This window comes from Fukomys damarensis, unplaced genomic scaffold (assembly GCF_012274545.1).
Source record: "Fukomys damarensis isolate Sample0158 unplaced genomic scaffold, DMR_v1.0_HiC HiC_scaffold_18, whole genome shotgun sequence".
NCBI classification, from domain to species: Eukaryota; Metazoa; Chordata; class Mammalia; order Rodentia; family Bathyergidae; genus Fukomys; species Fukomys damarensis.
Genome location: NW_022900930.1, coordinates 16301445 through 16327704, shown reverse-complemented (window position 1 = coordinate 16327704; position 26260 = coordinate 16301445). Strand labels below are relative to the sequence as shown.

The 26260-nt window shown below is 35.8% G+C and overlaps 1 pseudogene; it reads right to left on the bottom strand.

Moving 5' to 3' along the window:
- Nucleotides 1-16957: 16957 nt before the first annotated feature.
- On the bottom strand, nt 16958-21782 carry LOC104860560 (annotated as a pseudogene).
- Between the last annotated feature and the right edge of the window lie 4478 nt (nt 21783-26260).

The window sequence follows — 26260 nt, the reverse complement described above, 5'->3', positions numbered from 1 at the left end:
GAAATTATCTAGGTTCTATTACCAGCTCAGTCACCCTCTCCTTCTTGGCATCTCATAACCTTTTTGTCTTCCTCTTCCAGAGAGACTCACAGAGGACTTATTATCATCATCTCATTTTTGGGACTTTTCTTCATTGTAATTAGATGAGTCATAATGTTTTAAGTTATAGCACTGTTCCTTAATTTTAAAGCTAAATGGTGGGGGAAGATCTTGAGATAGTCATATAGATTACTTTATCATGTTATATCTATCTATACACACACAAGCACACCGAGGGAACAGTATAAAAGAACATGGCACTGAATCTTTCATAGTTATTACTCAAGGTAGAGGTCGGATTTAATTGTGTGACAGTCTTTCTGGAATACCTATCTAGAAGTTGTCTTTCTCACTAAACTTTAATGAGTATTTAGCACTTTGCTAATGATGATCTCTCCTAAAATACTTGGAGTCATACAAATGATAGTAATATGAATTGAATATTCATTGTATGCTAGGCACAGTGACAGGCAAACTAAGATATAACCTCCCTGTAAACAAGCATAATGTATTTGACATTAGTGAATCCTCATTTTATCATGGTATCTGCACAAAAAGAACACGGAGCAAAATAATCAAATTGTTGATTGATTTTGCAGATAACTTTCTAGGTTTCCTATATTCTACTTAAATCAAGAATTTTGGAAATGCTATTACATCATTAATTCTGTAAAATATTTGAAAATGCAAATAACGTTGGATTTTACTTATTAGATGTTCAGAATTTCAATTTCTCTAGGACCATGCTTATGATTACAATAGGATGATAGTAATTGATAACATGTATTGATTAATTCATGAAAAATTTTGTTGCAACAGTTTTGAATGATTGGACCTTTATATCTTCAGAACAATTCTATGTAGTTAGTATCCTTTTCATTTCCAATTTCAAAAGAGGTAATTAGAATTCCATCATGCTATTCCGTCAATAAAAATAAAATATCTGATTTTTGTTTTTGAATTTTTTCAGCTTGTAATGACTGCTATTTATTTCAATAATGTAATTCATAACACTATATTTTGTGAGAAACAAAAATGCATGCTCTCTCTCTATATATATATTTACAAGAGTATAGAACTTTGTAAAAACACTCAATAAGTTAAAACTACATCATTATGGCCACTGATACTTCATAGTATAGGAAGGATATTGAGGGAAGTTTATAGAAGTCTATTAGTTGATTTGTGGCTTCATTTAGGTTCTAAGGACGTTATGAAAAATTGCAAGAAAAATGAAAGAGTAATATAAACATTAGTGTATTGGATTTTACAACAATAAAATAATTGTTCTACCCATGGATGAGGTGAAATAATCTCTTAACATTGAGGTTTAGTATAAATTTGTTGATCTAAAATATTAACATGTGATTCTACTTATTAAAAACTCCTTCCTGACTTCAATTTTTACAGGGGATAGTTGAGTATGACAAAGTCATGATACCTAAGGTTTTATGACAAACGTGTGTGTGTGTGTGTGTGTGTGTGTGTGTGTGTGTGTGTGTGTGTTAGGGATCAAACTCAGGACCTTGTGCTTGTTAGGCAGGCCGTGGCACCACTGAACTAAGTCCCTGGCCCTACCTAAGGTTTTAAACAAGCTTATCTGAATACACTGATAACTTTGAACTTTTCTATGTCTCTTCTTTGCTATAAAATAAATTATTAGCTAACTATCACAGCATCCTAGAGAGTAGGGTTCAAAGTATTATTCTCATTTCATAGATTGCTTTAGGCACAGACCAGATAAGTGTCTTATCCAAGATCACCAGTAAGCCAGGGGCAGACAGAGAATTAGAATGTCAAACTCTGGATGCTTTATCTTAGGTTTAGTCACAGAATTTTCACCAATTCCTGGGCAGACCCCATAGCAAATAAAAAAGCAAAGTAGAGCTGTGAGTCCGTGCTACCTGGGATGGCTTCAGGCTCTCACTGTGAGTTTCTGTGTCTGGGGTGTAAAACACCCAGGAGCCCATAAACAAACCTCCAGATAATAACATAAACAATCTTTTTCCAGTTCATATATTTCTTTGAACTGACAACCTTGTATCCCTATTTCACTGCCAAAGGCTACTTACTACTTTGCTGAGCTCTGCTATGAAGAATTTCATTACTCCAGAAAACAGCCAAATGAAAATAAAATGACTCATCTTCAGTTAACTCCATAGCCCTGCTCACTTTATAAAAGTGCAGTGTTTCCTGAAAAAAGGTCGATAATTTTTACTTTATGTTTGTTAAAATCAGCGGAAATTAGGAATACAAAACATCAATCAGTTGATAGTATTTTGGATACTTCAGATTTATACTTGTAGAACACATGTGTGCTGAAAATTTTGTTCATATATTTGACTATTCTCGGGAATTTTCGTGTTACTATTGAATTCTTAATTTTTGATTAATCTTTAGCATAGATTTTGTTTAAGTTTTTCATATTTGAAAGGGAAGGGGCCAAGAGATATAAAGAGGAGGTCAGGAAAGGAAAGAGAATGAAAAGGATTAAGACACATTATGTACATGTACAACACCCCACAGTGAATGTAGTCATTACATACTGCAAAAATGTACTAATAAAAAAAATTAAAAAATATAATCAACATTTAAATTACTTATGTCTTTTTAATCTAAATCCTCACAAGTAAATATTTTATGTATGGATTTCTTGGTTTATGATTTTTGCCAAATCAAACCACATGTACGTTACTCCATTTCTTTCTGATATTGTTGAGGAAGAGGAATCTTGTGTTAGTCAAATTTTTTTGTAAGCAAAGTTTTCTGCCTAGTACAAGCTGAAATATATTTTTGAAATATATTTTCATGAGCTTGTAGATTCCTTTTTTAAAAAAAATTTTATTGGTACATTTTAAATATGCAATATAATGACATTCATCATTGGAAATTTGTACCTTTACATAGTCTATCTTGGTTCTCAGGTTTTCCCCATTTCCTGCCCTCTCTTCAACCCCTCCTCTCCTCCCTATTTACAAAGACTTTGTTTCCATTTTTTTCATTTTTCTCATATTAATTCCATTCCCTTCTTGCCTTTCCCAAATCCTTCCCACTTTCTCTTCCCCCTTGGACCTTTTCTTCCTATTTCACAATATCTATTGTGCCTTTTGATCCTTGTTTACACTTTCAGTTTCTCACACCAGAGAAACTATTAGGTATTTACTCATCTGCCCTATTAGTTTCATTTAAAAGTCTCACCTCAAAGCTTGTGAATTTCAACAAGATCTGTTTAGACCTTTGTCCTCATTAATGTTATCTATTAGTTATATCTATAGTCTTAGTATAGTCTTAGGCCTTTCTTTTGCTTAGTCTAAGTCACACTTATTAAGCTTCTGTTAATACATTTTTTTCCAAGAATACAAATTTTATTCTATCATTTCTCTGGCAACTACATTTACTTTTTCTTCTCTCTCTCTATTTCTCTCTCTCTTTTTTTTTTTTTGGCAGTACTGGGGTTTGAACTCAGGACTTTGTGCTTGTGAGGCAGGTGTGATGCCACTGAGCTAAATTCCTGGCCCTCTTCTCTTATCTTTTTAATCTCTCCTCATTTCTTACACATTAGAGGCAGTTGTTCAAATTTGTTGTACATATTGCTATTGAATTTTCATCAGTGTTTGCCTTGTTTTTTAATAGATCTAATCTTGAGAGATTCTAATTTCCAAAATTACCACTTTATTTTAAATTCAACTTCTTTTTAGTTCAACTTAACTCCTAGCCAAATTTCTTTCATATTAGCATATTATCTTTACATTCTCTCTCAGTTCTTATTTCACAGGTCTATACTTTGAATTTTATTGTGAACAGAAGGAAATGTTTCTAAACTCTCATTTCCTCTAGTGTCATTTAAAAAAAAATCAATTCTTGATGCAATATCTTTCATGTTAAAGAAAAGCTTTCTAACCACCAACTCATCTTTGCATTTTTATCCATTGTACAAGAAGTAAGTCCAACCTGGTTATGGCTTATAAACAGGGACGTCATGTCAGGTAGAATTGCTTTGACCGGATAGAGCCTTTCATCCTTACAAGACCACAAGTCAAGGACTGGCTCATTCACAGCTAGTAAAAGAAATTGCTGATGACCAACACTTCTCCCTGCTTTTGAATCTCCGACCTCAGTGTGACTTTTATTCACACGGTTTCAAAATACTGCACCAACTCTTACATAATTATCATGGATGTCTTCAAAAAGAAAATGACAAAGTCCAGTTTTTTTTAAATAGGAAAAGTAATATATGTGTGAACGCTTCATTCAGGACATTTCTGTTTCCATTTCATTACTAAGAACGTTGTCACATAGCCACCCACAGTTGCAATGGATGTATGTAATTTTAGCTGTAGTTTTGGTCTCTCAAGTGAGAAATTGGATTAGCCAATTAAGAAGATGAATAAAATATTTTGATGGAACTTGGGCCTGATACAGTTAGTTCCTTTCTTGGTCCTAGAATTCTGTTCTCAGAATTGAAATATAAAGGTTAGGGCTAGGGAAGTTTTCCATTTCTAGTTGTCATTTACCTCAACTGAAGTTCTAGACTGAAGAGACCTATCTTGTTCTCATAATTAGAGATTACTTATTACTAGCTAATTTGAAGTAATTTATCAATAATAATGAGTGAAATACTGTGGCTCTAGGACATGTCACTGTGGTATAATTTGATGCACAATAGGAGGTGCAAAATACCTCTGCTGTTTGAATTACTGACAATATATGTAGAAAGTCAAATACAGGAATATCTCTGGCCATGCTTCCGTCTAAAGATTTATGTGCCCTTAAAATGCATATGTTGAAATCCTAACTCTAGGCTTCTCTGTGAAGTGATTGGTCATCAGAGCAGAGAGCTCATGAATGAGATCAGTACCCTTGTAAGAGGCCCACAGGAATTTATCCTTACATCATGTGAAGACACAGTGACAACACCCCCTTTGTAAGAGGAACCTCATCAGGTACTAAATGTTTCAGCATCTTGATTTTGCACTTTCTAGCTTCTAGAACTAGAAATAGGAATTATCATTTATAAGCCAACCAGATTATGATACACTATTTTGTCATAGTGGCCCCAAAAGACTCAGTCATATATATATATATAAAGTTTAGTTTATCGGGTCATGTTTGTAGTACATAATGTTTACTTTCTTTGTGGGAAGTGGGTACTTGTATACAACACATCTTGATTCCTTTTTATATCCGCTTTCTCTTCCCTGCCTCGTCCCTCCTCTTCATCTCCTTCCTTTTTTGGGGTACAGGTTTGCAGTATGTATTGTTTACATTCCTCCTGTGAAGTTAGTACAAGTATATAATACATCTCAATCCCAAGGTCCTTTTTGAGATACAAAATAAACAATGACTCTAATGGTGATTCATTTTAGCTTTTTAGATCTTATGCATAGTGCAGGTTTTATAAGTAGGTTATTAGATTTTGCTTCTAAGGCTTTTCTTCGTAGCTAATTTAGTGAGAAGACACACAGTCAACAATTGCAAAATTTATTCAGACACAATTATAGGAAATATAAGAAAGTATGATCTGTGATTCTTTGATTAAGTGGGCTCTAAAATTAAAATAGTACAGGAAGATTTGAAATAATATTTATCAATTAATTACCTTTTATGTGGTATTTATTAGGAAATATATAAAGATGAAACTTATCAAAACAGTTACTTTTATTATAATAGGACAAGTGCATTAGAGATATAAATAATTCTAAGTTGTAAATTCTTTGAGGACATTGCGCATGTTTTGGTCACAACTTTTCTTCTAAATCTCTTTGTTACTTATTAATAGAATTCAGCATATTTTTCCTAGATTAGCAATATACAGTGAAATACTATAGATGATGATAAGAATACATTTAATACATTTAATATGTTTTGATATACAGATTGGAAGCAGGCTTCAGACTAGATAATTTGTTGATGTGGCAGCACTTGTGTTAGTACTTACAAGGTAAGTGAGGCTTGGTTAAGAAAAAAGATAAGCTGAACTTTAGAGAAGTTCTCCAGAATGAAGTGCTCTTGTGAACTGGAGTGTGTGGCTCAGTGAGAGGATAGGGAAGGAAAATGCCATCTGCACCGTGGGGGCCTTTTGACCTGGTCTGTATTCCACAATCAATATGTAGCTTTTGAAGTTTCAAGATAATGTATCAGAGATACATAGGTGAAATGGAAAAGTCAACCAGAGGAAGGAAGTTTAATTGGATCATCTTATTGGTTTTCTGACCCTAATATTGATGGTTTAAATAGGTGGTAAGCTCTTATATTAAGGGACCTCAAGTACTTAAAATTCTAATCATTATTACATGATGCATTCTTCATTTTTGTGCATTAGTTGCTTTTATTCATTCATTCACATATTTATTTAAAATAATGCAGTAGGGCTGGGCATTTAGCTCAGCGGTTCTGCCTCCTGCCTAGCAAGTGCAAGGACCCAAGTTCAATCCCTGGTACCAAAACCAAAACTAAAACCAAACCAATACAGAACACCACAATAAGCATAATTACCACATCAGTAGATGAAATAAAAATTACAAAATATATGTGAAACTTCATTTCATTCTAACAATGTGTGTATTGGGATTGAAAGATATTGAAAATGCAACACACTTCCTCTGGCTGAAAATGTGCTGATATTCATTTTCATAAAAATTTTCTGTTCTTTCTCTAATAAGTAAATAATAAATTATATTTTCGGTCAGCTCTCCCTTTCTTCCTTTTAGGTAAATTTATAGTTGGTCAGTTCTTGACTTTGAAAGCTTTTTAAAAATGTTTTAAGATAAGCATTTAGAATATCATGTTGCTTATGGGTTATACTATTATGTTCTAATCTATTTTAATGTAGCTGACAATTTTCACAAATCAAATTTGCCATTTTAACTTTGATAAGAAAATACTTGGAAATATATGCTTTTATGTTTTTCATTTGATATTATATTGCTATGGTTCATTATATATTTATTTATTTTTTGGTGCCAGGGATCGAACTCGGGTCCTTGCGCTTGCAGGGCAGGTTCATTATATATTTAGAAATGGAATTATATTTTGAACTTTTCCTCTACTTGTAATGAAGTTGATAATGACCTATTAGTAATTTGATAAGTAACTTGATTAGTTTCTTGTTATTTGGTCAGATTTTGTTTTTTTGTTAAGTTTATTGGTACATATGAAAAAACGTTCAACATCACTGATCATTTGAGAGATGAAAACAATGCTGAGATTCTACCTCACCCCAGAAAGAATGGCTGCTATCATGAAATCAACCAATAACAAATACTGGCAGGGTTGTGGGGAGAAAGGGACCCTTCTCCATTGTTAGTTGGAGCACAAACTGGTGCAACCGCTGTGGAAATCAATATAGAGATACCTCCAACAACTAGTATTAGAAGTCCCATTTGACCCACCTATTCCTCTGCTGGGTATCTTCTGCCCCCAAATTAAAAGATTCATACCACAGTGTTATATATGCACCCACATTTATAGCAGCACAGTTTGTAATAGCTAAAACTGGGTCAGATTTTTGAGAGAGCTAGATACAAACTTTGTCTTGGCTGTGAAATTGTGGAATCTGTTAAATTCAAATTTAACTTAATTGATGGGTAAATATTAGTAGTAAAACTTAAAAATAGCTCCTTTTGAGTAGGATATTTACTCACATGCACTGTAGCGCAACAATTTTAACAAAAATCATACATTTCCTGAATTCGCAGTTACCATCCCCTATCCAGAGTAATCATTAAGCATGTGTTAAACTAGTAAATATTGGTGTGACAGACAGCTATACCTGCCTGTAAAGATGCCAGTTTTGGGTGATGCCTTATTCTCTCAGAGATCAAATAAAACTGAGCAGAGTAGTTTGTAATATCTGACCACTGAAACATTTTTTGATATTACCCTTGGAGAAAGAGCATGGAAAAGATAGGTTTATTTCATTTTTCTCTAGTTGTAGGAAAAATTTCAGACTTCACTGAGCTGACAGAGTTATAATTGTCAAATTTCTCAAGAAAATACATAATTTCACATGATTTTTTTTCCAGAACTAACATAATATGAATATTTTCCCAGGTATTTGTATCTTTCTTGGACAATGATTTTTTTCTAGAACCTGGCACTAATCTAGGATCAAGGGTATAATTTTATCCTCATTTATTTGGGATCCCCCACCCCAGCTCCAGTTTTAGCACTTGAAATCCTCTGTTCCTATTGGGACCATGCATGAAAAAGCTTTGTCAGATATCTAGACTCATGCTGCATAGTTAGGTAATCCACAATATGTAGTCTTTAGTGATGAATTTTAGATATATTAAGTTTCAGGCACATTAGGTTCTATGTTAAGGGATGACTTGCAGGTATATTAGGTTACATTTTAATATGGCATGGATAGTATTTAAAATTCATAATTTGTAGTATAGTTTGAAAATCTTAAATATATAAAATCCATTCCTTCAAACTAATCTGAATTATAGAATATAAAGTAATTTTATTCTTTTAAGTCTATATAATAGTTTGGAGTAGACAGACACCTTCATTCTGCTTTAATGAAGAAATGTGAATGATTTGTGACTAGGTTTCTAGTTGTTTGCAATACTGGAAAATAATTTTTTCTAGTAATAGTGAGATTTAAAGAGTTTCCACTTTTGATTTCCTCTAAAGGGAAAATATGTATAATATATATAATATATAATATATAAATATATAATATATAAAAATATATATATTTTAGAAAGGAAATGGAAGGTAATCATTTCAAGAATGGATACAAAGCCTAGCTCTTGCTTGTTCTTGTACCAGCCATGTGATTTGGGCAAGTTCCTTTTTTTTAAATTTGAATTTTGTTTTATTTTTGGCAGGAGCAAGTTTCTTAACCTCATGAACACACAGCTTCTTGATTTGTAAAATAGTATAAAATAGTACCTATCTAATAAAGTGTTATGAAGAATACACTTAGCCAAAAGGTCGAGAAGCAATAAAAAGTTGTGAGGAATAAAGAGGTAATTAAGATGGTCATGTGATATGCCGTCTAATTAAATAGGACGGTAACTTCTGCAGTTATCTATACTGATTTTTCTTATTTCTTTAGTGAGGTCAAAGGTGTTACAATTAGTGATTGATTAGTGATTGTGTGTGTGTGTGTGTGTGTGTGTGTAATGACTGTATCACTGAGAAATTCCAGTACCTTTATGAGAAAGGAATTCCAATCTCTGGTTTATTGCACTTTTTATTGAGAATTTAGATGGCAAGGAATGACTAATCAGATGTAAATGATTTCATGTTAACCCATGCCCTTTGTCAATTTTTAAAAAATTTTCTTGAGTTTATTGGTACTTCTTAAGTATACAGTGCATTTACATTCATCATTGGTATCTTGTACCCTTACATGAGTCAACCTGTTTTCTCAGGAGATGGAGAGGGGTCAGTAGGTTGGTAAAGTTTGCTCGTGCTCATTCTTTTATTGTACATATATCTCACCAAAGTAAGTGCTGAGTTTTTAATTGGCTTCAGAACAATTTAATCAGAGAATGTTTATGTTGTGGTCATAAAGGATTCACTGTGATGGGCCTGCCATCTGTTTGAGATAAAAATGAAATCCCCTTTGAAGAAGTGGGCATTTGATAGAAAGATTTTTATGAATGTTTAATGTTTTTGTTTCTATGTTAGGTGCTTATGGTGACAGTAACATAAATGTTGAAGACCAGGGGCTCCATCTTAGTGCTTCAGTTCATATTAAGTCTCTGTTGGGATATTGTACTTTGAAGTTTTGAAGTTGCATACCAAAGGGAGGGGGGGAGAGTGAGGGAGAGACAGAGAGAGAGGGAGGGAGGGAGGGAGAGAGAGAAGGAGGGATGGAGAGAAGGTGGGGAGAGAGAAAGAGGAATTCTCACCTTTCTTCAGATCCTTACTGTTATCTAGCTCAATAAGTATTTCAACCAGGTCTTGGTCATGTTTCCTGTCACCAAGTCACAGGACCTACACCTGTAACTTAAAGGAGGAGAGGTTTACTTTGACTCATAGTTACAATATCTGGTTGGCTGGCTGTAGGACAGAAAGGGCATGATAGAAGGGCTTGAGGGAGACTTGCTCATATCATGGCAGTTAAGAAGCGAAGAAAGAGAAGATAGGCTCAGGAGGGAGATATGCCCTTCCAGGTCACACCATCGATGGTCCACTTCCGCTGACCAGCCCCACCACGTGCATTCAACTGTGAAATCCACTGGTAAAGTATAGCGCTCCACGGTCCAGTCTCCTTCCCAAAGCCCCACCTCAGAACGCATGGAGCTCTGTGAACATTCTAGATCTAAACCATAACAGACCCCAACGAGGTCTTTAGCACCCAATCTTTTATTAGATATTTTTTTGAAATAATGCTTTAAGGATTTTTAGATAACAGTTTCATCTGTTTGGAATCCAAACTGTTATCTGCTCTAACAACAGTAGCATCCTTACTGATAGAAATTCTAAAAATATTTATTTCATCACTTGAATGACATTGCCTCTCTTCTCTGATGTTTTGCTGCCAATATGCAGACTCTTTAAAGTGTACTACACATCTCTGACCATTTTGTCCCTTGAAATTGAAGTGCACAGTTTTAGCAAACTCAGTAAGCGTTCTAGCCAGGGAACAATTTTCTAATTTAAGACTGTCATTGCATATAGTTTAGTTTCCCCTTGGATTTCTGACTGCAGTTGTTACAAGGGTATTATAAAAGAGGAAAGAAGAAAGCATTTCCTCAAATATGATGTCTTGGAGTATATAAACTTGACCTACAATGTGAAAATTTAGTATATTTTCTTCAATATAAAAATGCTATTTGGCACAGTATATGTTTTCCAGTGTCATTTTGCTATAGAATAGCTGCCTATTTGTCAGAAGCTATTTGTCAGTTTTCGCAGTATCTGCAGGTGGTAAGTATGCTTCAGAATTCAGAGAAGGAAAATTGTGTGCTCACAGGGATTCATGAAAGTACTTGACAAAAATATGACCTTATTTCTGAATACTTCTGCAACCTGAATGTGTTGACTAGGTTTTTTGCCATTAGGGGAAATTTATTCCATCTTAATTAATGGTGGTTGTCATTATTACAATTTGGACAAGAAAAAAACACAAAATTTTATTTTTGCTTTTAATTATTGCATCTCATTTAAACTTAATCAATTTATAGGTAAAAGCATGCAAAGAGTAGGAGGTTTTTATGAGGAGAAATTTTGATAATGTAGATGAGAAGACACAGTAGCATGCACACACTGATGACAATGACCATGGAATTGGAGAGCAAGTTAAGCTTATAAATTAGGGTACTTTTGATTGCAAGTAATAGAATATCATACTAATGCAGCTTTGGTAATAGAGGCTCATGATTTCACATGTTAAGAAGTTCAGAAACCAGCAGTTCCAGAGCTGATTTAATGCTCAGTGGTATCAGACCTCTATGCCTTTCTTTCTCCTGGAAAGAAATTCCGTCCCAGAAGGTCCCAGCAGACTCCTCCTTTTCAGTGCTCCCTAGTGCTCAGAATTGGATACAATGCCTGCTACCAAACCACTCTCTGACAACCATCCAGGGAAGTGGGGAGTGGAATTATGATAGGCTGAGACAAAACCCGATTCATTCCCCAGAGCTGGGTCCTTTCTCTGAGAATATTGCCACCTCTGTTAACAAGAAGACTGGGATGGGTGGAGGTGACTGCTGGGTGTAACAAACAGCATTTGCTACCAAGTTGATTAAGGATGTGGGTGGAAACAACAAATGGTAATTTCTGACTATTTTACATATTCTTTTCAAGTCCAGAGGCACAAGTAAAGAGCAGATGCAATGAGTTTGCCAGTTTGACAGAGGCAGCTTTACATAACCATTCTCTGCTATATCCTTGAAAAGCACACTGTGTCTCCCCATGTGAAAAGTACTCGCTTCTCTCAGGATATCGCTATTTGGTGCCATCAGGTGAGATGCTTCTGCCTGGGCAAAACTATTCTGCAGATGCTCAGTATATATAGTAATCGGGCGATACGAACACAGACAAGCCTCAGAGGGATGTTTGGTAGCATTTGCTTAATCATGCCAGCTGACACTGGTTTATCTTTGATGCATTAATTGTCTCATGTTGAGGGAAATGAAGATAATTTTTACTCATTAAAGACAGGCTGCTAAATAAACTCTCAAAACCAATTTTCACTTGTATGAAATAGTAAAATTTCTTATTTGAGTAATTAAAAAAACATTGACATAGTTAGAAATGTACATTTTTGTTTTTACATTTTTGTGAACAGGCTTTATTACACTGGGTGCAATTGTATTTTTTATTTAAAAAAGTAAGCCTTTATCCAGAGTGGCAATATTCTATAGTTGCTAATAATTACAGCCTGTGGTGAAAGCCTGGCTAGATTCGAATCCTACCTCAGCCACTTTCTAGTTGTGAGACTTTGAGAAAGTCATGCCTCAGTTTTCTCATCTGCAAAATGGGAACATTTACTGGGTAAGAGGTTGTTTTGAGAATTACATATGTTACCATTTTTATGTTCTACAAAAATAACCTGGCAATAGTACATAATATATGAAAGTTAAAAATACGAGTATGCTTTGAATTATGGTGTGAATTTCTGATTAATCTTTTTAATAAAATTAAATTTTTTTTCATAAAGTCATTCTCTGTATCATTCCTGTGCCACATGGCATTTTCTATTTTTTCATTCATATGCAAGTACATGAAAGAAATTACTTGATAAAATTTTAATGAGCTTTATAGTGTGTTATTTCTAGAATAAGCTTATTAAAAGTAGCAGTAATTTCTTAGCAGTCAGGCAGATAACACTGTACCATACTGCGATGCCAATGAGAATGTGTTCCATAGTGTGAATGGAGAGATTCAGATTGGCAATTGTGCTGTCACCGTGAACATGTGTGGACAAATCAAGTCACTGGCAAAATTAGTGACTGTAGGGACAAACCTTAGCATTACACCGTGGATCAAATATAAGTAAGAGAAATAAAAGTAAGACTCACAATGAAACCTATTTACATAGCAGAATGGAGTCTGGAGGGTGAGAGGATTTTTGATGGAGAAGAATTAGGTCCTGAAGGTCAAATCTGGGTGAGTGAAGGCACTCAAGGGTAGACACAAAGGATTCCATAGCAGCTGATTGTAGGGAACATGTCACTGTTCTGTGGTATGGATACAGACATTATAATAAAGGAACGGCCCCAAGGCTAGTTGATCAGTCATGTGACTGATAACTGAGCTAATAGGAAGTAAGTTTGAAAACATATTCCAGGTTCGAGTGCTGATGGATTTTCAAACCCAGAGAAAAAAGTGTCTAATCATAAATGTTTACAGCTAAATGTAGTGCTCAAGAAGATCGTCTGAAAAATGAATTTAAAAGGAGGAAACCTCGGAGTATCCAGGGAGAGCAGGAAAGATTTGCAGCAAAACTGGTATCAACTTATGGGAATCTGTTCTCCAAGAAACAATGATAATAAAATAGTCTAGAAAGAATAGATGAGAACAATACTGAAAGGAATGTACTGTTCCTAACAGTGCACACTTGAATGGATTTATGTACAAGTACTATTCACTGCTGTACATGCCAGGGTTCCTCTTTGTTCACAGAAAATGCAATGCTTTTGATTTGAGTGTGTAATTTGTGTTTTAATGGAGGAATATCTGATGGTTTTAATCATACTTATTCATAGATTAATGAATAATCAAAAATGAAAGTTTACTTTTATTTCACAAAGAAAGTGAAGTACTTGAGTATTCAAGTGGGAACACAGGACATCTTTCCCCTTCTGATTTTAGAGACTCAACATGGGTTTTTTAAAAAAATTGTTATACATTCTAGTAGAAGAGTATTCGGAAAGCCTCTAAGTAAAGCCCCTATGTCATCTTGTTTTTGTTTGGCAGAGTGATACATTATAAATGAATGAATGAATAAATGATGGAAGGAAGTAGAGGAAGAGACTTGAAAAGATGAAATGATTGAGAAGACTTGAAGAGAGTGAGAGTTACCAAAAGATATTCGGGGGAGAAACTTTCTAGTCCGAGAGGACAGCTGTAACAACGAGGTCTGGTGGTGCTCACCGCAGGGAGCTGCTGTGGCTGAGCAGTGTTGGGAAGGTGATGATGGAGATGAATTCAGAAACGTAAGGTAGGGGCCACTACTTATAGTCATGTAAAGACTTCAGATTTCTTATAAGTGAATGAAGAATCAATTTATGATTTTAAGATGACAAGTGACATGATTTAGCTTATGTTTTAAAAGGCTTACTCTGGCCTCTATGTACAGAATTCACTGTGTGAAAGGAGGCAGGTGTAGGAACAGGAAGACCCGGAACAGTAAATTTTAAATGAGTGAGGTTGGTGGCTTACGTCGCAGTGATAAGTGGTAAGAATTTATTGGATTCTGAAAATATTTAAAAATTAGAGCCACAAGGTCCTGAGTTTGATTTTTGGTACAAGAAATAGAACAAATAGAATGTCTAGATGAATTTGAGTGGCAGAGAAAGAGGTTTCAAAGCTAATTCTAGAACTCCGGCTTGAACAACTGAAAATATGGATGTAGCACTGACTCAGTCAGGGACGGCTACTACAGAGTGGAGTATGTTTGGGAGGAAAATCCTAAATTTGGTTTTAGAAATATTAAGTCTGGGAGGATGGTATTCAGGTGGTGATTTTGAACAACTAGTTGGGTATATAGTTCAAAATTGGAAGAGTAGTCTAGAGTGACAGCACAGTGGGACTTGCCAGCCTTTAGATGACTAGGAGGTTAGATATGAATCCAAGAAAGTGAGAACAGATAGAGAAAAGAAATGCCAAGGGCTGAGCACTGCAAAATTGTGAGTGACAAAGAAGGGAGGACTGGGAATATGCAATTTTTGTCAGGAGGAAATTCAAGCAAGTACAGTGTCAAAAAGTCAAGAGGAATATTCAACTATTGATCAAAAATTGAAATAAAAAGTTATAAAAAACTAGCTGCTCATTTTCCATAAAATGGTCTTGGGCGGTACTTTCTTTTGTATTACCTAATAATTTGTGCATATTAAGGCATGAGACATTCTGGTGAGAGTAGGTACAGAGAAAATCCTCTATCTTTTGAAGGATTTTATAGATTTCCTTTAAAACAATAAATCCAGGCATGGTGGTGCATGACTGTGATCCCAGCATTATGGGTGGCTGTGGAAGGAAGATCACAAATTCAAGGTCAGTTTGGCAAAATTAGCAAATTAGTGAGACCCTGTCTCAAATAAAAAAGAAAAAAAGGCCTAGACATGTAGCTCAGTGCAAAGATCTGGTTCAATCCCAAGTACCATGAAAACAAAAACAAACAAATAAGCAAAAAGTAAAACAAAACAACAACAAAAGGAAACAAAAAACCAAGAGTCCCAATGTACTATTTATTTAAAGATAATTAGAGATTGGATTTACTTTTAGACACATATGAGGTCCAAGAAATAAATAATAAGATAATAAGGGGCTGGGAACTTTGGCTTGGATTCTCTAGGAGTCAGAGCAAGTAGAGACATGAATAGGGGAAAGAGTCATTTGTGAGACAAAAATAAGAAGCATTTTTAGTACAGATATTATGGAGAATTTTTTCTCATGGGTGCTCATAAAAAGGCTCTATGATTCAGTGGGTGGTGTGATCAACAATATCCTTAAGATATCCAGCTGTAAGTTGCATTGACTCATTTCTCATTGTTTCTCTTCTTTTGAGATCACTGTATCATAAAAGAAATTCTTTAAATTTATTGCTATCTACTTAGAGCCACGGATAACATTAAATGTCTGAATGTTACTCTCAGTCTTTCTTCTATTCCTTTTTGATTCAGTCTACATTTATGTTTAAAAATGATGTGTGTTTAGCTGTGTACTCCTGGAGTAGGGGATAATGTGACTGCTTAATAAAGATAGCTCTTTGGATTTTTATTTTTCCATTTTGGGGCAGAAAAGAGATCAAAAGTCAGAACAAGACATGTCCAGGAAAGGAAATGGTGGCTTTATGTATGTGTAATATATTTAAATTTTATAGTTCCTTTCAAATTTGAAGAATTAGCTGCTCAAGCCTTATTTCCCACCATATAACTTTGCCTTTACACTGACAGTCGTAGCTATTCTTGTGACATTTTTTTGAATTAAAAATATTTATTGATAATGTATCTTTTAAAAACTTTTCCTGTCCCCAACTAATCATCCAAAATGCAAAGTGTAAACATAACAGCCAAAGAGTAACAACTGTGAGAGGAGCAGATTGTGACCAGGGGACACACCAAGCAAGAGTGCAGAGGGAGCCGCGAAGAGTGGAAGACAGATGTGTGCTGTGAGACAGACGGCGACAGTCTGAGTAGCCACATCCGCACCGCAGCGATTTCACTGTAGTACTTAAGAACCCCCTGGGCCAAACACTAAAACATGAGAGGAATGGACAAGCCTTTTTTGTGAGCGTGCTCAGCATGTTGGCATGGAAACAGGAAGTGCAGAAGCTATGTAGTCATTTCATAAAGATGGCTACCACTTCTGGGATGCAAAAAATGTCCTTCTGGTCCCTGCATACATCATGTATTGTTTTCCGTGCTTTCCTTGACCCTGGATGACTACAGTTACTGTTCCAAAATCCCCAGAGAAATCCCTTACCAAAATAAAGAGACCATCACAGCAGTAGCGCTGGGTCTGCTGCCATGCCCCTCCCTCTCTGTGGGCCTACGATGCTCTTCTGGGCGTGCCCGACAGGAATGGCTAAGTTTTACCAGTCCACTGGATCAGCCAGCATGATTCCCATGGCCAGAGCTAGCACGGAGGGGGTGAGGGTGTGGATACATAGGTACGTGTGGCTCAGGGGACCTGGACACCTCTATAAACTTGCCCAGAACACCGGGGTCGCTTTCGCTGGAGACGCGCTAGAGTGTTCTTAAATACTCAGTTCACCAAGCCGACCCCTCCAGTGTCATAGGATGATGCAGCACCTGCAGAAGCTCTGTCTGCTGCCCGTGACTGACAGGGATGGAGCGACTGGTGCGAAGGAGGTGTGGACTTTAATGTTGGCTAAGTGGGTCCTGAGTCTCTTGATGGCCGCTCGTGATCTGCTTGCCTTCGAGGAGCTCGATCCACTCCAGGCTGTGGCAGCTCTTCAGGTGCTCCAGGGATGCGTCTGTGATGAACGGGCAGTTGTCCAGCTCAATCACCTCCAGCTGGTCATGCGCGCAGGCCCCATTCCCCAGGTGACAGTGCCATCGTCTGTGATGAGCTCATGGTGGGACAGATACAACACATGAAGTCGAGGACAGTGTATAGAAGTTGGATTAATGTGCTATCGGTTATCTGAACACATTCTTCCAGGTCCATCTTTTTAAACTCATGGCGATTCTTGGCCAGAGTTGTAAAACCCACATCTGTTAGTTAAGAACATCTTGTGACATCTAATACTCTAAGCTGCAGGCAGTTCTGACCTAGCACATTTGGGATAGCGTCCGCGATATTGAAACAACCAGAGGCACAGAGGGACTGCAACTTATGGCACCCTCTGCGTGTAGTAGTGAGACCTTCATCTGTGATTTGTAAGCGAATCTGCAAGTTCAGTCACCAGCTCAGGACAATATGCACTTACGTACTTGAGAGGTTCATCTTCTAGCTGTGTGCAGCCTTTTAAGAATAAGGCCTTCAGACCCCCGCAGCCTCTCACAAGTGCTTGAATGCCATCCTCGGTTACTTGGGCACACGAGGAAATGTTCAGCTGCTCCAGCAGTGGACATCCCTCGCTCAGAGCTTTGAGAGACATGTTTGTTATGGATGTACAGGAAGCCAAGTCAAGGTGCCTGAGTTTGGAACAGAACTTGCTAAGGCACATGCTTGTAGCATCTGTTGTCTTTGTGCAACCACTTAGATTCAGTACTTCAGTGTGTGCAAAGGTCCTTAATGCATTTTCTCCTACTGCAAGACACCCATGAAGACTTAGCTTTCGTAAAAACCCTCCAATTGTTTTGAGATATTCTCCATGACCGGCCCTCAGTAACACTCTGGAAATAAAATAGATCAATTTGGCACCAGTCGCTGCCATCCAGAGCAACAACATTCCAGACCCTAGAAACCTGTGCACAGAAACACAAAGTAACGACATTGAGGAAAGAAAATATCCATAAGAGTTCTTTGGGAAGTTTTTTATTGATTACAGCTTCATCGCTATTTGAGAACAGGGTTGCCTTGAACGTGAAGTGCAGCAGGCGGTCCCTGCTCGGAACTGTTTTTCTCCTTTCTGGATGTCTCAGGAGTGGGGCAGCACTGCCACTGATTTCACTGCCTCTGACGACTGTGGATTGCCTTATAGGGAGCTGCGGGCCGGGCGCCTCCCTGTGCCTGGTCCAGTGGCGGAGGGCCAGCCCAGTGCCAACTCGGGTCCTTGCGCTTGCAAGGCAGGCCACCGAACTGCTGAGCTAAATCGCCGGCCCTCTTGTGACATTTTAAAGAAAGAAGATTAAATTTTTTTAGCCATGCAGTTATTAAATTATATTGTAATGTTCAGTGACGTCTTACCAGTGAACCTTACCAGTATGATACTGGTGAACTTGAATTTGGTATGGTACTCAAACTACGAGTAGAGTAGAGAAAGTAAAACTACAGAAAGAGTTATCCATAGTTTATTTTTTTTAAGGAAAAATGTTAAGTGTTAAAACAACTTTCCAAAATACTTGTTATTTAACCATTAAAAATGTGAGCGGTTAATTTTGTTAAGAACAAATATACAATTCTAACGAGGTGATCACAGAAAACTAAGAGCTTGGTTTTTAGTTTTGAGTAGATATTAATAGAGTCCTGATATAGTTATTGTAAAGTACACATTTGAATAATTATGGTATTTCAAATCAGCATACAAACATATAATATAGAAATTGTATAATTCTTTCATATGTGAAGTACACACAAAACATACACAGACCATACCTGATATACTTTTTAGAGGATGGGAGACTCCCTTTTTCTGGAAGTAGTATGTGACTCTTGAAATGGAAAAATATTTTATAGGATTTTAAAATTATTCTTATTAACAGGTTGACTTGAATGCACACTGAAGAAGCTAAAATTTCTAAAAAGAAGTAAAATAGATACAATATTGTTCTACCAAGAGCCAAGATGTAGTATTGAAGTATGTTCTTAGGATCTACTTGTGCTAACCACCATATTTCATGTATCATAAACAGTTGTAGATAATTACATTCATACCCTTGTAATGATAAATCTAAGATGAGCAGCAGAAGAGAAGATAAAACATAAATGCACATATCCAATGAGTTATGTGTGAATTATAAATTTGGGCATTTAATTTACTGATTTGATCTTGTTTTTTAGTTTCTGGCTAGTAGATAACCGGGAGCGTTTCATCAGTGTATGAGTGGAGAGCATTTATTGGCTTTTGTTTAAGTCTTCCTTTTGGCCTCATTGATTCGACATTTCTGCTTGTTCTCTTAGTCTCATGATTGACTTCTCTGGATTTCCTCAGTGGGATGCTTTATCGTACTCCTAAGCAGCTCCAGAAGTTCCACACAGCTCTGCGAGTCAAGTTGGTCAGGCATTAAGGCTGTAAAGTGTCACTGGTGATTTTTTAAAAAGCAGCATTTACGTAGAAAATATATCTGGAATGATAGTGTTAGAGTGCAGTGGGATTGGAATTTCGTGTGACTTCTATTACTGCAGCATACACTACATTGAGTTTAAATTGTTCCATTGCACTTTTGGCCCCATTGAGTTCATAGTTCAATTATGTCTCTTTCTAGAAAATTTTAGCTCTGTCTAATTTCATCCTATTTTTTATGCAATTACTTTAAAAAACATAAACATAGGACTTTCAATTCATCTTGTGATTTTGAGACCCAGTCTCTCATACTGATATTTAATTTGGTTTTATTATATTACTCTGGTTTTAAGCTCTGTGAAATCTGCACATTTGATGAGGATAAATTGTTAAGTGGAACTATATTTATATATTACTTAATTGTTGTAGTAGGGTTAACAGACAAAGTAAGAGCAAAAAAGCATTTCAAGAAAAAACATCTTTCAAATTGAATTTTTGGTTCATGTAAGATGACTGAAATCTATCTATCTATCTATCTATATCTATCATCTATCTGAAGAATGAAAATTTAGCATAAAAATAATTGGACTGGTGGAAAATTTGAGCAATATTTTGCAAAAAGGTCAAAGCAGTAAAGAGATCTTTGAACAGTAAAGAGGCAGTTAGAGAACCAGTGGTAGCATTCATTTTGCAAAGTCAGTATTAAGTTTAGCAAAGAAAGCAGATATAGCTATTTTTTGCCTGTGTTCTTATTGAAAGATATGAAGAAAATATTATCATCAAATATTTATGAAAATGCTTCCATTAGATATATTCTTTTACATGTCACGATATTATACAATACTGTTTTGGTACTAGGGATTAAACACCAGAGGTTTCACATTGAGCGATATCCTCAGACTGTTTTTACATTTTATTTGAGACTGGGTCTTACTAAATTGCTAAGTTGCCAAGTTGGGGCTTGAACTTGTGATTCTCCTGTCTCAGCCTCCCAGAATGCTGGGATTTCAGATGTGCGCCACCATGCCTGGCTATACAATACTTATTTTTATAGCTACAATAGATATGATCTGTTAATGTAGATCTTCACTTAATGATAATTAAATAGGATATTGAAAAGTTATAATAAATTTGTGAAATTATTTCTAATATGTCTTCTAGTTTAGACTTATCACTGGGGATAGGATTTTAGAAGATTACATGAAGAAATACTTCTGAGTCAAGAAATATTAATACTAATTTTCATAAAATGGGTATATGTTTTTACTTTTCATGAGCTCTGTAGACACTTGATTCATATTATCTGGGGCTCCTGGGGCCTTCACCAGGTATTTCATCATCTGGGAGTGCTCATGGAGGCTTTGGCTGGGGCTGTGTGTGTGTGTGTGATCCCTGCCTCCAATTTTGTCATCGTCTCTCAAAGTCAGTGTGACCCAGTGGTCTACTGGAAGCAAAAGTCTTGACATAGGTGGTGAAATACAGGCTGAGTTGGGTGCTGCGGTGTTCACAAGGGAATAGCTGTATGTGCAGAATAGGGCAATGGGAATTTGGGGCACCTGGCATTTGTTTTGAAAGGATACTTCTTTCAATTTACTACTCTTGAGGAATTATATTACAGTCTACATTGATATCTAATTTATTATGAAATGGACGCATATAATTATTATTAAAATGTCAATTAAATTGTTATAGTTTCAGTCTGTATTTCATGAAAAAATTTTGTCAAATATTTGCTTTAAAAATAATGTCACCAATAAGTGGTGGATTGATTCAGCTTCTCCTGTTGGAGAAACCAGTGCTTTCTTTATAGGGATACGTTCTCGACTCTTTGAGGTGGAATTGAAACAAGAGGTGTATTAAAGTGCTTGATCAATCCATATTTTGTGAAATGCTCACTCAGCTTTTAGCCTAGAATGTGACACATATTAAAGATGAATACTATGTAACTTTTTGAAATTACTTCATTAATGCAATTTATAATTTTATATATTTTTGTGTTTTAAAAATATTTCTTTCTTAGAGTAGTTTTAGGCTTTCAGCTAAATTGAGCAGAAGTTTCAGAGATTTCCTATGTACCCTCCACTCCATACATGTAGCTTCCCTTATTATCAACTTCTCCAACAAGAGTAGTCCGTTTGTTGCGATCTGTGTACCCACACGGACATGACACTATGGCCCAAAGGCGACTGTTAACCTCTGAGATCATGCTTGGTGTACGTTCTATGGATTTGGACTAACACATGACATGAATCAACTGCTATAGTATCACACAGATTAGTTTCATTGCCTTAAAATTATCCTGTGCTCTGCCTGTTTCTCCGTTCTGACTAGCCCCTTGGCAAACACTTAACCTTTTTACTGTCTCTATACTTTTGCCTTTTTAGAATGTCACATTATTTGAATCATATAATACGTAGCCTTTTAAAAATTGGCTTCTTTCATGCAGTAATATGCAATCAGGTTTCCTCCAAGTCTTCATGACTTAATAGCTTAATTCTTTTTACAGCAAATCATATTGCATTTTCTAGCTATAACTTAGTTTTGTTTAATTTTCTGATTTTTTGGGGGGAATCACAATTAAAATGTAAGCAGCATTAAAAAAAATTAAAGGTTTTCTTGTTTGTTCACTGTTTTATCCCCAGGCCCTTGTAGAGAGCAGGTGCTTTCAAATATTTTTTCCCCAGTGATTGTTTTTTTTGTTTTGTTTTCTTTTTGGTACCAGGGATTGAACTCAATCCTTACACTTGCAAGGCAGGTGGTCGAACCACTAAGATAAATCCCCAGCTCTTCCCCAGTGGTTATAATGAAGATTAAAACTCTCCTTAGCAGGAATTGAATCAAATTGAAACAAGTTCTCCCATACATATTAATTGACTTAGGAGCCACAGACAACTGTGTAGTGTAGCATGGCTAACAGCCATTAAAAAAAAATTCTATGTTTCTATTTTGTGAATAATAGAGACATATGGAGGGCAGGGAGAATATTTTATATTCAACTACTAATTTCAGAGCTATTGGAGCTAATATGAAGTCTGAGTATAGAGTCGGAGTTGGATCTTACTACGTTAGTCCTAACACTGAGGTTGTGCTTATGTGTCGACTTAAGAATTGTCCTATAACTCAGGAAGTCTGCATACATTTGTTGAACTGCTACCAGTCTTTTAAAGATGCCAGAGAAACAATAAGTTCTCATTAGGAAAGAAAAAAAAAATCTAAAAAGGTCAAGCATAGTGTTTGTTGATAAAATGTCAATTTTATGTAACCTGTCTTAACATTTATTTTGATTTTAAATCATGTTTATTTGCATTCTTGTCCTGTTTTAGATTGGTTCCCCATAGAAGCAGAACTTAACACAGAAATTCTGATACCTGTGGTTTATTCAGGAAGTGCTCTGCAGGAAAACCTATAATGGGGGGAATGAAGCAGGAAAGAGAAGAGATGGAGGAGGGAGGAATTAGAGCTCAGCACAGGATGGTTGTAGTGTCAGGGGAGGTCCGGCCTTGGTTTGATCCACAAAGGAAGGAATCTGTGTTGGGGCTTGGAGAATGAGTATACATTCCAGAAAGAATAAGATGGGGTCCTTTTGTACTCTTGAACTATTCAGCCATTATCTTGGGCTATCGCTGGATGTGGAGAGGGTAAAATAACTTCTGCCTGGTAAGGGCAATTTGGGGAGCAGGGGCCATCTGGGAATTTGACACAGTTAGTATTCTATCTTTGTATCCAAAGTAGGGTTAAAGAGAGGAATTTTGAATTAGTCATGGTCTTTTCAAACACCAAGATCAAAGGAATTTACCAAGAAGTGTTAAGAACATAGAAATTATAGCAGCATATTCTGTCTTTGTCTTTCTTTTGACATAGGTTGTATTTCCTGCAAGAAAATAAAGTTATAAATTATTTAACTGGATAGAGATGGAATTTCTCTATTGATTTATGTCAAAACTTATGGCACCTCATACTTTATCACCAGTTGCTTACTTCTGATTATAGCTTCTGTCAGGCCACAGCTCATCATGTGCCTGAGGTTGGAATGCCTGGAAGTGACAGCTCTTTGATAAGGACTTTTTCTAAATCAAGAGCAGGATCAAGTTCAGTTTCTCTGACAATGGCTTCTTGAAATGTTCAGAAGAACAAGTTTCAAGAGTTGAGGTCTCTGGCCTGTGGCTTTTCTTCCTAGTAAGGAACGCTGAATTTCTATAAAAATTCCTGTCTAATTTTTAACCACACCCGAAACACCTTGTTTTAGTTTGATTGCTTTAGTTGCATTATAGCCAGTCTCTTGGTGACTCTGTCATCCATGATTAGCTATAAATTTAATTATAAAATTCTGATAATGCCAACAATTAAACATTGGTAACCCTTGCACTTTTTACAAAGGGTGGGTCCATTTTAATCCTCCAAGTTTATTTTATTTCCAATGTTTCAAATTTTAAAATATCTTTTTAATATATATTGAGATTTGCTGGTCAGTCTATAATCTGTTCAGAGGCTGGAAAGTGTGATACTATTATGACATCTAAATCACAACTGTCATAGTATGTATCCATATCACAGATATTTAGACTTTAGGAAAAAGAACTGTCATAATCATCCTGTTCATATCATGCATTATTTTTTCTATTCCAAGCTTATTTTATTCCTTATAGTTGTAACTAGAATTTGTACAACTGTATAACTCACTTTAACACTTACATCACAGACATATCACAGCCCATGTTATATATTATCTACAGCCAGTATTTAAAAATTATCATTCTTTTCTTGAATAGAAACAGTATTAGAGACAATGGGAAGGAAGAAAAACCTAACCTAATACATATTTAAAGTGCATTTATTTATTGCTGCTATTCCACTTTGTGGTCTTTTTCATTGATGCCAAGTAGCCACTTTGTCCTCTAGGCTTACACATGTGATAGACATACATACACACACACACACACACACACACACACACATATAGCAAGAGAGAGAGAGAGAAGGGATATATATGTATATACATACATATATGTGTGTGTGTGCATATATATATATACATCTTTGTCTTATTTCAGTGCGATCTGGTAGTTGTAGTAAATTGATTAACTTTGTGTTTTACTTTAACTTTTCTGATGTGTTTCTTATTCTGTAATGCTGCTTCCTGTCCATGTAATTTTCATTTTTATGTATTTTTTCTTTGCATTGTTAAGCTCTATTTTGCTGTATATTTTATCATTTAATTATTTTTCTTTTAAATATATTGCACTTATGGAATTTTACTGTAAATTAATTTTTAAATTTATTGGTACATTTTAGACATCCAATACAGTTACATTCATCATTGGGATCTTGTACTTTTATATGAGAGATCTTGGTTCCTCTTTTCCCTCATATCCCTGCCCTCCCTTCACCCCCTCTACCCTTCTGTATTTACAAAAACTTTGTTTACATTTTTCCTTTCTCTTATTTTTTCTGTTCTCTTCTTATCTTTCCCCTACCCCTCCCATTTCCCCTACACCTTTAGACCTTTTCTCCTATTACACAATATCAATTATACATATTGTTTCTTATTTATACTTTTAGTTTATCACACCAGAGATACTATTAGGTATTTACCCATGTGTGTCCTATTAATTTCACTTGAGTATGTCCTCAAGGTGTATACACTGAACTACAAATGTCTCTAGTTTCTTGTTCTTTATGGAGTTCTCCATCTTATACATAAAAAAAGCCATCTTCTTTACCCATTCTCCAGTAGATGGGCAATTAGGCTGTTTCCAAGCTTTGTAAATTTTCCACTTTACAAATTGTGCCACTATAAACATGGGTGAGCGTATATCACTGTGGTATGATTCTTTTAATGCTTTTGGGAAGATACCCAGCAGGGGAATAGCTGGGTCAAGTGGAACATTATCCTAGTTGCAGATACCTAGAGGTATCTGCATATTGATTTCCACAGTGGTTGCACCAATCTGCACTCTCACCAACAATGGAGAAGGCTTCCTTTCTTCCCCAAACCCAGCCATTGTTTGTTATTGATTGAATTCATGATAGCAGCCATTCTTTCTGGGATGAAGTAGAATTTCAGTGTTGTTTTCATCTGCATCTTTTGAATGACTAGTGGTTTTGAGCATTTTTTCATATGTTTATTTGCTGGTTTTACTTCATTTGAAAAATGTCTGGTCATTTCAGATTCCCATTTTTAAATTTGGGTGGTCTAACTTTTTTGAGCTCTTTATATATTCTAGATAGTAGACCTTTTCCTGAGGAACAGCTGGTAAGCATTTTTTTTTCCACATTGTAGATTGTCTCTTCACTCTGTTGATGATTTCTCTTTCAGTGCAGAAGCTTTTAAAAAAGATGAAATTTCAGTTGTTGATTCTTTGTGCTAGTTCCCATGGAACTGAGGATTTCTTCATAAAGTCTTTTCCTATGCCAGTGTCTTTGAGAATTCTCCCTAACTAGTCTTCCAGCAAGTTTAGTGTTTCTGTTATAATATTTAGATCTTTAATCCACTTTGATTTTAGTTTAGTTCATGGAGAAAGATAGGGGTCTAGTTTAATCTTTGACAGGCTGAAATCCAGTTTTTGCAACATGTTCTATAAGCAAGTGTGTGGGCTACTTTGGAAAAAGATCTTTATACAGCTGAAAAGAATGTGTATTCTGATTTTGTGTAGTGGAACACTCTGTAAACTCCTGTTAAGTCCA